The sequence below is a fragment of the Mus caroli genome, chromosome 5 (genome assembly GCF_900094665.2).
Source record: "Mus caroli chromosome 5, CAROLI_EIJ_v1.1, whole genome shotgun sequence".
Classification (NCBI taxonomy): Eukaryota; Metazoa; Chordata; class Mammalia; order Rodentia; family Muridae; genus Mus; species Mus caroli.
The window spans coordinates 67,776,429-67,791,804 of record NC_034574.1 but is presented as its reverse complement, the minus strand read 5'-3'; positions in this window follow the sequence as shown (position 1 = coordinate 67,791,804).

The window sequence follows — 15,376 nt, the reverse complement described above, 5'->3', positions numbered from 1 at the left end:
TGTGCCACCACTGCCCAGATCCCCTGGTTGTTTCTTTAACACATACGTATGCAAGTCTTGGCAGTCAGCACTCCCTTAATGTGGTAACAGGGATAGTTTCTGGCGTATCTGTGCAATGGTATTGGGGCCCATCCACTAGAGCCTGTATGCACTTTAACGCAATGTGGCTGCCATCTTGTAATTCTAAACAACTTGTGAGTGGATCTTGAATTTTCATTTTGCTCTTGGCCCTGAAGAATATGTGGCTGTTCTCAGGGATCCGTCTCTCTGACAAAGTAAGCATATCAGCATCAAGGAGAAAATAGATTTCTTCTTTTGAGGTACGGTTGTGTGGTGTAGCTCAAGCTAGCCTCAAACTCACAATCCAGTCTCAGCCCTTGGAGTACTGGGATTACAGACACGCACCACTTACACTTGGCTTGGGAAATAAGGTTTTGATTTTACCTGACACATCGAATGAATCCTTAGCTCTGTGAGCTGAAATCACAAGGTGCTGGTGCTTCATTTACAGTGAGAAGAAGAGACTGTTGATGACCATTAGCTGCAGGCCAGCCCACCAAATTCTGGGTCCTCGAGAAGTCCTTCAGTGGCGTTGCCGGGTGTAAGTATTAGCATGGTAGACAGACTAGAGAGACGGTTTTCCTTTACGCACCTTATTGTTTAACCATAAACTTATAGCACTCTGGCCAGCCTAACCCAATCCATTTGGATGCTATCTGCAGTGGGACCCAGGTCTGGTCCTCCAGGGACTCAAAAGGCTCTTCTAGTTTGAATCCTACTGAAAGTCTCTGGTAGTGCCTATTCAGCTCTTGGCATGGGGTGGGTGCACTCTATGCTTGCTGATGATGGTGCAGACCATATACACAGATTTTATCCTCCCTTTGCCTTCCATAGAGTAAGGACCACATATTGCCTAAACATCTTCCCTAATGAAGTTCCAATTTCTTACTCTCCATATTGCCTTCTTCAGTAGAGGCAGTGGGTGAACTCCAAGCAAACCAAAATTGAGGGTGATTTCTACAACAATGCTATTGAGAAAATTGTCTCCCAAATTTAGTGACAAGTAGTTTTCCTTTTTAAAAATGTAGTTAGTTAATTAATTTGTGTTTTTTTTTTCAAGACAGGACTTCTTTGTGTAGCCTTGGTTGTCCTGGAATTCGCTCTGTAGACCAGGTTGGACTTGAACTCTCAAGAGATCCTGCTGCTTCTGCCTTCCAAGTGTTGGGATTAAAGGAGTTTGCCGACACTGTCTGGACAAGCACTTTTCTTATGAACCTGTTAGCGATGTTGGGGTTGGCTTATGAGAGAAGCTTTGCTTCACGTTGTGTGTCTATCTGGTTCCATTATATTTGGGGACCTTTACACCACATGTGTTCACTTTGGGTCCAGAGTGGAGTGTGCATCAACACAGGGCAAGCTTATGTCGGGGCTGTGGACAAACGGAGATGCAGAGGTATGGTAAGGTCTACACTGAGGTTTCACACTATTGTGTCTGTCCGTAGTCCACTGTCTAAAGCAACTCACATGGCTAATCTCTAAGAGACAGAGGCATTCTCTCTGTCAATGCCACGTCAAGAATGTAGATGCAGGGGTGAAGAACTGAAGGTAGTAATTAAATCCACCACTCTACCTCTGTGCTCCAGAACCTCAGTCATCGTCTAGTCATCCTCGGGACTGTGATAGTTAATCTTCTTATCACTGGTCAAAATTCCTGACAGAAACAACTTAACCGAGAACTTACCTTGGCTTAACATTAATAATGGCTGTCTGAGCATGGAATGGCTCCCCCCCACCCTCTGCTTTGTAGAGACCAGGAACAGGAAGTGAGAGAAGAACCGGGGGCAGGACCCTCCAAAGGCCCATCTTCCGGTAGCTTGCTTCCGGTAGCTATGCGCCACTTCCTAAAGATTCAATAGCTTTCAAAATAATACCACAAACTGAGGACTGAGTACTCGGCCCATGAGCCTGGGAGGAACATGTGGGCTTCAAACCACAGCAGGGCTCATTGCCTCTTAAGCATTTAATATCTACCAAGCACCAAGCAAATATTTAGTGGAACTGTATCGAAGTTTATCTCATAGTTCACTATAAAATCCGTGGGTTTTATAGTGGAAGCCAGGTAATAAAGTATCTTCTAGTGAGCATATGAAAATGCAGTTACCACATTCCCAGGTAGGATGACAGGGAGATCCAGGGTCCAGAAACCTGTATTGCATAGCAGCTCAGCAGAGAGGGGGCTAAGGTGGGGAAGTCTCCTGGTCCTTAACAATTGTTAGGCTAATCAATGATGCTAGCAGATTTGGTAGCTTGGGGCACATTCTTAGAGATGCATAATTTGTAAACCTGTGTACAAATGAATGGCTTTGCTGACCCCACTCCCATTCCCCTCCCCATACCATCTCCATTTCTGCAGTAATTGAGGTCTTGGCGATGTCACTGAGTTTTACAGATAGTCTCTGGTCTCTAGAAAATAACTAAATACATATACCTTAACATCATGTTTAGAAACTGAAAGTTTGTCTTGCTTAACTCTACAAGATGTTGATTATTTCCCACTATTCATTAGACAAAGGTTTTTTTAATAAATACTTCATTTGGAGTCCCTCCCACCCAGATAACCACATCTTTCCTCCTAATTGATGAGGTAAAATCTAGCTGACCCCACACACTGTTGCTGAGAAGAGCCATGCATTTGAGTCTAGACCAAGCCTCAGTCTGTCTGGGGTGTGTTCAGCTCATACCATAAAAGCCTGGGGGTATGGGTGCTTATTGTGTCTACCACAGTAGCTACAGCTGCCTAAAAATAAAGGACAGGAAAGGAGAACAAAAGGGTTTGGCAAGAAAGCTGAACACGGGAGTCCAGCTGGGCCTAGAGATGGATGGTCTGTCTCTGTCCGGCAGAGAAGCAGATGCTCACACTGTGTAAGTTCATCAGATGCTCACACTGTGTAAGTTCATCAGGGTTTGGTTTCTTTTACCTGCAACCGTAAGAGCCCTGGCCAGTATTTCATCATCTGATATTGAGAATAGCCCGACCACAGGCAGGAGGGACTGATCAGAGCTTTGCAAAGCCAAGGATTTGCTCAGCAAGACACAGTTTAGTCTAACAACCACTCCAGACCTAGGGCCCCAGCTCCACCACTCCTGAGACACTCCTCTAGAAAAACGAATCAATTAAAAAAAAATAACTACATCAGCCATGAGCTCTATGTGTGTGTTCTAAGCAAGGTCCAATCACATTCTCTAACACTATTGCTTTTGACGTCCCCCCCCACCTTCCCCCCCACCATGCTGCAAAGGTTGAATTTCTTCCCGTGATTAACTCCAGGGACTTCTGCCCAGGTATCCAATAGGATGATCTCTGGACTCATTTCTTGTCTTCCTGGTTATGATGAAAGCGTAGAGGCCCGAGGGTGGGCAACAGGAAATCATGCATCACCCTGAGCGTGTGGCCCTTTTTATTATAAATACGGCAGTATGGCTAGGTGGGATTGGTTTCAAAGAGGCAGGATGTTACCTTAAACATTTACAGAACTGTGGTTAAAACAGCCTTTTAAAACTACCTTTTCAACCCACGGAGCTTATATAAATATTTGGCTGTTGGTGACAGGCCTAATAAAGCTGTTTAGAAGGTCGCGGCACTATTTACTTACAAAGTAATGTCCTAGATCCACTTTGGCCAATACTTTTAAGAGGGAGAGATGCTACCTCTTAGCACCTTGAATAAATATTTGCAAGACATAAATTCAAGATAACCCCATCTCTTCCCGAAAGCTGTTTACTGCATCCCATCCAAATGCCCCTTTTAGATGTCTCTTGCTCCGTACAGCTGGATATTTTCTTAAAATATATTGGAACATGTCAGCTCGTATGTGTGGGAATTCTTGGGTTTCTTCACAGCTCAAAGTCCTGCAGAGTAGCTTGAGCCTGGAGAAAAAAAAAACAAAACTTTTTTTTTTGAGCTCAAAGAATGCAAATCAGAACACAACTATGACCTCTTGGGGACAACGAATCTCAGGTCTAACCAGAAACCAAAGACATACTCTTAGTGACCTACTACATGATGGGCATTGTAAAAGTACTGGAAGCAGAAGTAGAAAGGACAGTGACCGCCCACCCCCCCCCCCCCCCCCCCCCCCCCGGACATTTCTCCTTTATGAAAACTAATATGGTAACTTCAGTTGTTGAGTGTGGCTACAAGGCCAAGAAAGAGATCTCTGTCCATGCGAAGTAGCAGGAATGTCAGCTGGTTTCTTCTTGGCTCTTGTCAAGAGCTGAGTTTCTTCTTCATTCTCAGAAATGAGTCCCTAAAGGAAAAGACACCAACGCCGACTAGCATCTCCTCAGGAGGAGCAAGTCACAAACAAGTTGATGGTTGCCCCTTACACCCCTGCGCTATTATTTTTCTTTTAAAAACACAGTTGAATTATTCTTATTTTTAAATCCAAGAATCATTGCCCACTTGCTGTGTGGTGGAGCCGTAAGGTTTTCAAATCCTTGCCCCATATGTTGATGCCACACAGATCCAAAGTGCTTGTTATGTCCAAATTACTGTTAGCATATGAGGTTTCATTTCCAGTACGTGTTAACTGAACAACCATTCCCAGCAGTACCGACTGACTCGCAGAGCTGGCCATTCAGGGTTTCATGTAAAAAACTGCCTTTGTCCCCGTGTATAACGAGCCCTCTTGGTCTGAACATTCCTAAAGAGATCAAAAAGGATGTGGAGTTAGAATCTATATTATCTAGGGGTGGAAGAGAAAATGATGACGGCTTTGAAGGGTGACGTTTATCCTTTCTTTCAGTGCATATATTTAAACCAGATGGCCTGGTCACAATATCCCCACTCAGCTATTATTCTCCATTCCAAACCTACGGAGAGCCCTGTTTCCCCTCCGGCCATAGCCCCTGATGACTGGCAGGCTGTGCTTCCTTTGCCATTCAGGGGGAACACACCTGCCTAAGCATGGCAGCCCACAGATGAGTCCAGCAAGACGTGTCCTCAACCAATGCTGTTTAGGTCGCAGCATTTTCTTGTCTCTGGGAATGACAAATTTGAAATGGAAAACTACCTGGTTGGGGATGGTTTCATTTATTCCTGGGAAAATAGAAGAAATGATCACAGAGATTCAAAGTTGTAGATCGGTCAGGATAGTCTAAGTGCTGTAACAAGCCTCTCCAGACTTAGGACTAGGCTCTGGGGACATGGTGATAGAACAGAGGTCCTGTGCTCAAGGGCTTCATTTTTGTGGCCTTCAGGAGTAAACTGATGTCTATGGGGAATGAGTCCTTCTATGAAATATTAGTGCTGGGCCACATTGATGTCAAGAGCTCTTTAGGAAAAATTTGGATGGATGGGTTCTATGGGAGAATAGAGAAAATAATTTTAAATAGCTGTTTCCCAACATAAAGAACCACTCCTGGGTCCTGTCACCTGATCCTCCTGCTGGCCTCACAGCTTCTCCTATAGTTTTCAACCCTGAGTACACACTAACAGTATAGGCAAGTTTTCAAGAATACTGAAGGTTGGACTTAGTAGGTTAGCAGAGAGGTAGGTGCTGCAGATGAAGTTTGGCCAGCTGAGGCTGACAGGCAGCCAGCGTTGATGGTCAGGGCATTAAGCATCCTTGGATTGGTGGCAATAAATGGACATTTTCATTGACAGTGGCTACAAAACTCTAAGCTGAAATATGCTAGGCATATTTACACAATGGGTTTCTCCATTCGCAGACCCATGGCAAGTGTCTTCTCTGTGACAAAGGGTGATTGTGTCAGTCTCAATCTGCAGCTGTCACAGTGAACTTGTGTGTGTGTGTGTGGGGGGGGATGAGGCAAGCATAGAGTTACCACGTAACGAGAAAAGCAAAATGTGATGGTAAGGATATTTGTGTGTGATTTGTTCACTGATGTACCAGACAGAGTTGTGCTAACGACAGTGTAAATAACTATGGGTGGAGGGAGCCTGGAGAGAGAACACAGAGGGCAAAGCAACTGCCACGCAAACCTGACAACCTGAATTTGGATCCCAAGAATTCAGATAAAAACCCCAGCTGCAGTAGCTCAAACTGTAATCTCTAATTCTACTGCCTCTGGAATTACAGCCTGGACACACCACAAGAGGACTGCAGGAAGCGACCAGTCCAGCTAGCCTGGCATATACATAGTAAATAAGAGAGATCCACACATCCACCACACATGGTGGAAGGGAAGGAGCCATTCCCGAGGATGTCCTATGACCTCTGTATGTGAGTCGCCTCCAGCCCCACCAGACACACATACAAAAGAGAAAAGCAAGCTGGGGGCTGTTGTAATGTGATCATCCTGAATCTTTGATTCTAACATTATAAACACATCTAAGTCTTTTGAGAAAGCAATTAGGGAATAATAGAAGGCCTGTAAAATATCAGTGCCAATAAACTCTTCTCTGAGGTTTTATTTTTCTTCTTGAGAAATGAAGTAAAAGATGAAAAGATTAAATTTTTTGACAGTATTCATTATAACAGCTCACAGAAACAGCTATGTAGCTACAATCTAAGGATGTGTACTGGCCAGGGCAGGCTAATGCTGTAACAAACAACCCCTCTTTCAGACCAACACTTTAAACCCTTCTTTCTCACTTACAGTTTAGTGTGGGATGCATGGTTTACCAGATGGTGATTCTGGGATTTAGGATTAGACTCATGGCTCCGCAGTCCTCTGGGATAGTGAGATCTTCCACATTTGGCTATCAGATGGCGGTGAGGAGAAACAGGGTATGGGAAATATCCACGGGGCACTTTAGAAAGCATCGAAAAAGCAATGTGTGTCATTCCCAGCAGACAACAGGTAAGAGAGCTAGACATGAACTGGACACATGAGGACAGATAATGAGATGGCACGGTGGGTACGAACCACCATCTGTGCCACAATGTGCTAGCTGTGCATTGTAGGGCGGAGAAGTGGGTGGTTGCAGGGAAAGAGGCAGCATATTGTGTTACTGAGCGTCCTCGTTTGAATCAAGTTGAAACCTGTTTTTGTGTCTGTTTTAGACCATAATGCCTTTGCAGAACTGGAGGGTGGCTTTGACACAGGGTTGTGCCCAAGTGTGTGAATGGATGCGTGCATTCAGGTGTGTGTGTGTGTGATGTGTATGGGTGTGTGTGTGTGTGTGTGTGTGTGTGTGTGTGTGTGAGTGTGATGAGAAATGGGATTGAGAATGCCAATGATATATGAGCCTGCAGGGAGCTTTGGAGCAGTGATTTTTAATCTTCCCAATGCTACAACCCTTTAATACAATTCTTCATTTCATGGGGACACCCCAATCACAAACTTANAAACCTGTTTTTGTGTCTGTTTTAGACCATAATGCCTTTGCAGAACTGGAGGGTGGCTTTGACACAGGGTTGTGCCCAAGTGTGTGAATGGATGCTTTCTGTGTGGTGTGTGTGTGTGTGTTGTGTGTGTGTGTGTGTGTGTGTGTGTGTGTGTGTGTGTGTGTGTGTGTGTGATGAGAAATGGGATTGAGAATGCCAATGATATATGAGCCTACAGGGAGCTTTGGAGCAGTGATTTTTAATCTTCCCAATGCTACAACCCTTTAATACAATTCTTCATTTCATGGGGACACCCCAATCACAAACTTATTTTTTGTTGCTACTTCATGACTGTAATTTTGCTACTGTTTTACATTGTAAAATAAATATCTGATATATCTGATATAGGATATCTGATATGCGTCCCCTATAAAACAGTCATTTGACCTCACGAAGGGATCTCACCCACAGGTTGAGAACCACAATTATAAAGCCTCTTCCATGTTCAATTAAACATGTAACAGCCATTACATTTACATGTTAGAAAAAGCGACTTGGAGGACAGGTTGGAGAGAGAGAAATTGGAAGGAAGGGGATTTGTTAGGGATCTGTCTTTCTAGAAACATGAGTGGAAGCTCCTTGATTCATTAGTGCATTTACGGTCTCTAAGGGCAGATGATTTTTTAAAAATTAAACTTATTTATTTATTCCCTTTTACAACCCAATATTAGCCCTTCCTCTCTTCTCAGTACCCCTCATGTAAGTCCTCCCCATTCCTCCTTCCCCTTCTCAAAAGAGATAGGGAAGCCCTCTGCTGGGTGTCAACACCCCACCCCCCACTCACACTCTTCCACTCCCACCCCTACCCACACATATCAAGTCTATGCGGGACTAGGCACACCCTCTCCCACTGACGTCGGAAAACAGTGTCCATTTAGGGCTGCAGGATCCATAGACACACACCAGGGACAGCTCCTGCTCCAGTTGTTTAGGGGACCTGCATGAAGACCAAGTTGCTCATCTGCTATGTATGTACAGGAGGCTTAGGTCCAGCCTGTGCTCACTCTTTGGTTAGTCATCCAGTCTCTGGGAGCTCCCAGGGAGGGATCCAGGTTAGTTGTCTCTGTTCATCTTCCTGTGGAGTCCCTGTCCTCTTAGAGTCCCTCAATCTTTCCCCCAACTCTTCCCTAAGACTCTTCTAGCTCCATCTAATGTTTGGGTGTGAGTCTCTGCATCTCTTTTCATTGACTGTTGGGTGGAGCCTCTTAGAAGACAGTTCTGCTAGGCTCCCATCTGCAAGCACAACAGAGTTGTGCCAGGGATTGGTTCTTGCCCCTGGGATGGGTCTCAACTTGCAACAGTCATTGGTTGGCCATTCCCTTAGTCTCTGCTCTATCTTTGTCCCTGCATATCTTATAGATAAGACATATTTTGGACGAAAGGCTTTGTGGGTGGGTTGCTGTCCTTATCCTTCCACTGGGAGTTCTGTCTGGCTACAGAAGGTGGCCACTTCAGGATCCATATTCCCCACTGCTAGGAATTTCAACTAGAGTTGTCCCCTTAGATGTACTGTGGCCTCTCCCTATCCAAGGTCTCTGGTACCTCCTAGAGATTGTCCCCCTCCCCCTACTGATCTCCCTTCTCTCTCTCCTGCTCCAGACACTAAGGTGCATGGATTCAGCATGTGAGGAACTCTTGGGTTGATGGGAGAAAACAAGGAAGATGGAAAAGAGCTTGAGCAGAACTTCCAAGGTCACCCGGGTCTTCACCAAAATGTGGTAGGCTGGGGCTTTTTATATTGAATGATTGTTCTTAAAGGAAACTTGTCATACATGTGGTAACTAGACATAGGAATGGGGTTCAGATCCTCGGTGCCCTCCAAAGTTACAATTTCCAATAAGCAATTACTAGCAATCAATAGGCTGTGTGTGTTAAGTGGAAAATGTCCAGAGAAGCAGATGTTGCTTTCCTGTCTTGTGGTACAGAAACAGACAACAACTAACTAAACAGTTTAGACAATAAGAAGCAAGAAGTCTACAATCAGGTGTTGGTGAGAAGCCCCCCTCCCACTGGAAGCTCTGGGAAAGAGCAGATCCTTGCCTTGTCTAACTTCTGGTGGCTTTTGGCCTCCCTGGATACCTGGCTTATCCCTCCAGTCCCTGACTCTGTGGTCAAATCACCCCTCCCTCTCCTGGCCATTGTCTTTGGACCAGGGCCCGTCCAGATGATGCAGGATGGTCTCCTGCCCAAATCACTGGCAGTATTCATCTGCTGGTGCTCTCCCTAGTGAGATCATAACACACGTTTCAGGACAGGAATTGCTCTTTGAGGGCCATCCCAATCCAGTCCACTGCATAGTCCCTTCATTTAGCATTACCCTGTTCATGTGGCTAGGTTATTTAAGCTTTTCCTGTCTTTGGTGCTGATCCTCAAGACAGTGCTGTCTCCACTGTCTTGGACAGTTGCTAAGGGGTGGCAGGTGCTGACAGAGTTGGGTATACTTAAAATTAATATTGTTTTTGAAACGTCCACTTCTCAACTCTGGAATTTCTCCTCTGGCATCACTTTCCATCTTCCCAGTGGGTTTACATGTTGACTTCTTCCATGTCATAAACTAAGGACAGAAACTCCTATGATCTCCATGTCTTTTCCTGTAAACACACTGAAGAATCTTCCAGAGCATATAATCACTCCACCCGTGCTGAGCTGTGTTTATAATACTGGGTGTCACAGATGGAATCTGTCAGGTTTGTTTTGAAGACAACCATCTACCTGGCCACAGTGGTTCACTGCAGTTATGTTAGCACTTGAGAATCTGAGGGAAGATGATCACTGTGAGTTCAAAGCCAATCTGGGTTACATAGAAAGACCCTGCCTCAGGAAAACAACAGCAAGTTGATGATATATCTATATCTAGTATCTAGTATATATGTTATATATATTATATATATAATAAAGGGATTTTAAGCTGCAAACACCTGCACATTGACATAGATAGGAGTGTCTTTTCACAACTGCCAACACTTGGAGACAATTGGGCCTTTCAAAAGTTGAGCAGATGAACTGTATGTGTGTGTGTGTGTGTGTGTGTGTGTATGTGTATATGCATAGGATGGAATATTATGCACCATGGAAAAGGAATGAGCTATCAACCAAGGAAAAGATGTGGAGGAAATATGACCGTATCACTAAGTGAAAGGTCACGTATATTATGATCCCAATTACATGGCATTCAGGAAAAGGTAAAACTATGATGTAATTAAAATATAATGACTGGTAGAAGTTGAAAGGACAGGGATGCTGAATAGATGGTGTGCTGTTCTATGGCAAGAACACTATGCAGTATGGTCATAGAGTAATATGCACATTTTTATGTTGTTGGAACCTTAGTTCACCACCAAGAGTGAGCCCACTGTATGTAAATTATTGATCTTGATTGACGGTGGTGTTCATGATGGTTCATCTACTGTAATCAAAGAATTCCTCTGGGAAAGATGCTGGTGTGTGTGTGTGTGTCTGTTATGTGAACTTTGCTGTGTGCTTAGAACTGCTGTAAAAATTAAATTTAAAATGTTTTAATTAATTAATTTACTTTACATCCCAATTGCAGTTTCTCCTCCCTCCTCTTCTCCCAGTCCTCCCACCCCCACCCCTCTACTCCCACCCTCCACTACTCCTCTCTTTCTCTTCAAAACTCCCACGGATATCAAGCAACCTTGGCATATCAAGTTGCAGTAAGATAGGCACATCTCCTACTGAGTCTAGCTGCAGCAGCCCACTAGGGGGAAAGGGTCCCAAAGTCAGCAACAGAGTCAGAGACAGCCCCAGATACCTGTTAGGAGTCCTATAAGAAGACCACGATTACACCACTGTAACATGTGCAGAGGGCCTAGGTCAGTTTTATGAATGTTCCCTGGCTGGTGGGTCAGTCTCTGTTGGCCCCTATGGGCCCAGGTTAGTTGATTCTGTAGATTTTCTTGTGATGTCCTTGACTCCTCTGGCTCCTATAATCTTTATTTCCCCTCTTCAGCAGGGTTCCCCAAACTTCCCCTAATGTTTGTCTGTGGGTCTCTGCATCTGCTCCCATCAGTTGCTAGGTGAAGCCTCTCTGATAAAAGCTATGCTAGGCTCCTGTCTCTGCACATCTTGTAGAAAGAACAAATTGTAAGTCCAATGGTTTGTGGCTTGGTTGGTATCCCAATCTCTCTATTGGAAGTCTTGCCTAGTTACAGGAGATGGCTGGTTCAAATTCCATATCCCTCATTCCTTGGCATATTATCCAGGTTCACCCTTATCGATTCCTGGGAGTTATCATCGCTCTAGGTTTCTAGTTCATCCCAAAGATGGCTTAGCCCCACCCCACTGTGATTCCAGTTGTCTCTCCCAGTACTCTTTCCCTCTGTCCTCCTCTGACCCGATCTCTCCTGATCTCTCCTGTTCCCATTCCGATCCCCAACCCCACCCCATCTACCCACAATGTCTATTCTATTTCCCTTTCTTAGTGAGAGTCACATTAAATTAAAAATTTAAATTGCCTTATACATTACACAAAACCAACCCTCAAAACAGAACCCCAGTTCTGTTTTCTTTTTCCTCCCAGTCACAACAAAAATCCATAAACATATCGTGATAACGAACTCCCCTGCGGGCTTTGTTACTTGCACCTTTCCCTTCGTAAGATGGGAAACAGGGTTTAATATTCAGATCACTAGAGAAATGGGATTTCTGGACTAGAAAGCAGAATAAGGGAGTTACGGAACCAGGGTTTCCTTCAGGCTTACTCTGGGTGAAGGGAGAATGCTGCCCTTTTTGGTATGTTCCTTGGAAAAGAGTCAGATTCACGGCCCTTCCCTTCAGGTCATCCTACAGAGGGAGTGAGACTTCTGCTTCTAATCTGACAGTGACGGCAGTGTTCTTCATGGGGTAGGTGGTGGCCCAGGCCTACAGGATTATTCTCTGGTGACAAAAGTTAGTGTCTGACACCTGGAAAGTGAAGTCATACCCATCTAGTTTGGGGTAGATAATGAATCTAACTATATTTGTCACATTTCAAGATCAAGTTCCTTTTTGATCACACTACAAGGCACACAGACAGACATTAAATAGAAACACCAGCAGTCAGCAGCTAGTAAAAATCCTGGGATAAATAATAGTCTGTCAGGCATCGCAAGGAAATGGGGCAAGGCTGAGTCAGCTGTCAGTCAATGGGTCTATGAAAGCCTGCCACATAGAGGCTTTCCTGGTTGGCATCAGATAGGGGAAGGAACATGCAGTATTTGCCATGATTTGTTGATGGCCTTGTCTCTGCTATGGCTTTCTCTGAAGGGTACCTTTCCATAGGTGATGAGAACCTGGAGACATGTGGGCAAGGGGGTTCCAGGGATGCTGTAGAAATAGAAGCAGAGATGTCCCAGGTCAGGGCACTCCCCTGCCTTCACCTATGGGAGGATGGAGTTTTACTGGTGCCAAGCCCCATCGAATCTAGGGGAGCTGATGTTTATAAACATCCCCTTGTGTGGAAGCATGTACATTCTTAATGGAAGTTCTTCCTGTTGGTTGGACTGGCATTGCCTCCTCATTTCTGGAAGACTCCATCTTCATGGAGCGCTGCCAATAGCTGCTCACTATAGGGATCCAGAAGCAGAGGAGAAAATGCATTAAGATGCATTGTACCTGCTTCTGGCTGTCTGGGCCACATCTGTTCTCTACACTCTAGATCCCAGCCAACTGGCTGGGACTGTGGTGTGTCTATTTGTGTGTAATACAAATGTGTATGTGTCAAAGACAGAACCTTCTGTGGGACAAGGTGTTTATGCAGGTGGAGCTAAAAGTTCTGCAGCCATGTTATAGGTGCATAAGAGTGGACATCAGAGGGTGTGGGGTGACTTGGGGTACATAAGGGACTATAAAAATGCATCAGTGGCCATTAAGATAGGTATGTCCTAAAAGATGTATAGCCTTGTATAGGACAAAAGACAAAAGCATGAGGCAGGCCAATGAGAAGTGAGCAGACCCTAAAAAGTACAGCAAGAGTTGAGGGGCCGTGCTGAGGGTTGAGGGGCCATGCTGAGGGAAGGTAAAGAAGGAGATGATAGCAAAGGCAGAGACGTGAGTGACATACTCCATCACTACAGACCAGCCCACAAGTGATAGGTTACCAGCACCACTTGGTCACATGACAGGATCCCACCACCACCCCTTTCTTGCCTGATGGGCTAAACTTTCTGGAACTGTTAGCTGAAGTAAATTCCTTTTTGGGTTGCTTCTATCAGATATGTGGTCACTGTATTGAGAAACCTAACTAATGCAGACTGCTCAGCATCTGCGTGCCAGCTCTCATGACCAGCAAGGAGTTCCTGGCCCAGTGTCAGTGTCTGGGAGACTGGGAGCTAGTGGATGGTGGGAAGAGTGAGGAATGTTTTAATGAACCAGCTGATGAACTATGAAATATGAAGTTATTACTCATAATAGGTGTAGGAAGAAGAAAGATGGACTTCTTGTATGTACTCAAGCCCATGTACTAGGGCATACATATGAAGCCCCCACAGGTCTTGTCAAGGTCTCACCTCAGTGTAGTCACAGAGCTTAGGCTATGGACATCCTGGCACTTTCTAGACATAGGATTCTCAGCAAATGACTTGACTCCCCCCAAGCCTTGGTTTTCTTATGTATGAAGGGCAATGATAAAATAAGTCCAACCTCAAAGGATGATTGTAAGGGTTGGAGAACCTATAATAGACAATGCCTAGCACCAGACATGTGGTAAGCAACCATCAAATGTCAGTTGCTTTTATTTATGATACAAGATCAGAGGTGTTAATTGTGTTCTCTGACTACCACGTGGATGCTAAAACCTGGGTAACATAAAATCCCTGTGGTAGAGAATATAATTGCCAATACTACATCATCATCATTGTCACCTTCCCATTAATAGAACTCCTTGTTTGATTTAAGAGAGCACCACATGTATATTGCATGTAGGCCTACCTTTTCCAGCTTCCCTTGCAGCTAGGAGCTATGTCACTTCACTAGAGAGAAGTAAGCATTATGCTCTACTGAAAGCTCTATAAGTGAGCGGCTCAGCAGGCACAGAGCATTTGTTCATAACACATTTTTTCCTTCGTTCTGCCTCACATATGCTTATAAAGGCTGAGGCTTCAGCATCCTGATTCCTGCATATGGGGCCCTCAAGGGTGGAAGCTGGACAGATGATAACTGAGTTTCACACGAAGAAGGAACAGCAGTGTAAGAGTCTTAGGCTGTCTGCCTCTCAGCTTCTTTTTACATGATAACCATAACTACCTGCACTGTGCAAGGCTTATCTTTGATAGTCATACAGATTGAAAATCAGAAACGATGCACTTTTCCTTGGCCCAGAAGTTTGGTTAGGGGCTGAGCTGATTAGTTGATGGCAGAATCCTGTGTAGGCAGATGGTTCCTAGTCTGATCTGGTCTTTTCCTTCTCTCTCCAATGGACTCAGTGGGGCTTCCAAAACGGATGCCCATGTCTTAATTCCTGGCACCTGTGAATGCAAACTTACCTGGGGAAAAGGTCTTTGTAGACATAGTTGAGTGAACAAATAGGGAATGAAGACTATATCTCATGCATCTTCTACACAAACCCGAAATCTAACAGCCATAGTTGGTCCTGTGGGAGATGGGGAAGAAACACTGAGACAGAGGAGGAGGAACTGACCATAGAACAGAGGTGAGGTGACACAGTTATGGGGGCAGGAAGGTCACAACCCCCCCAGAAGCTGGAGAAACTAAGGAATGAATTTTCCCCTAGTGTCTTCACACTGAGTGATTTTGCTGCCGTCTTGAATTTAGGCTTCTGGCTTGGAGGACACTGAGGACCACATGCCTGGTGCTCTAAGTCAGTGGTTCTCAACCTGTGGATCACGATCTCCTTTTCAGACCTCTATCTCCAAAAATAGGTACATCACAATTCATAAATGGAGCAAAAATTACAGTTGTGAAGTAGCAACAAAATAATTTTATGGTTGGGGTCACTACAACATGAGAAACTGTATTAAAGGGTCTCCACATTAGGAAGGTTGAGAACCACTGCTCTAAGCCTTTGT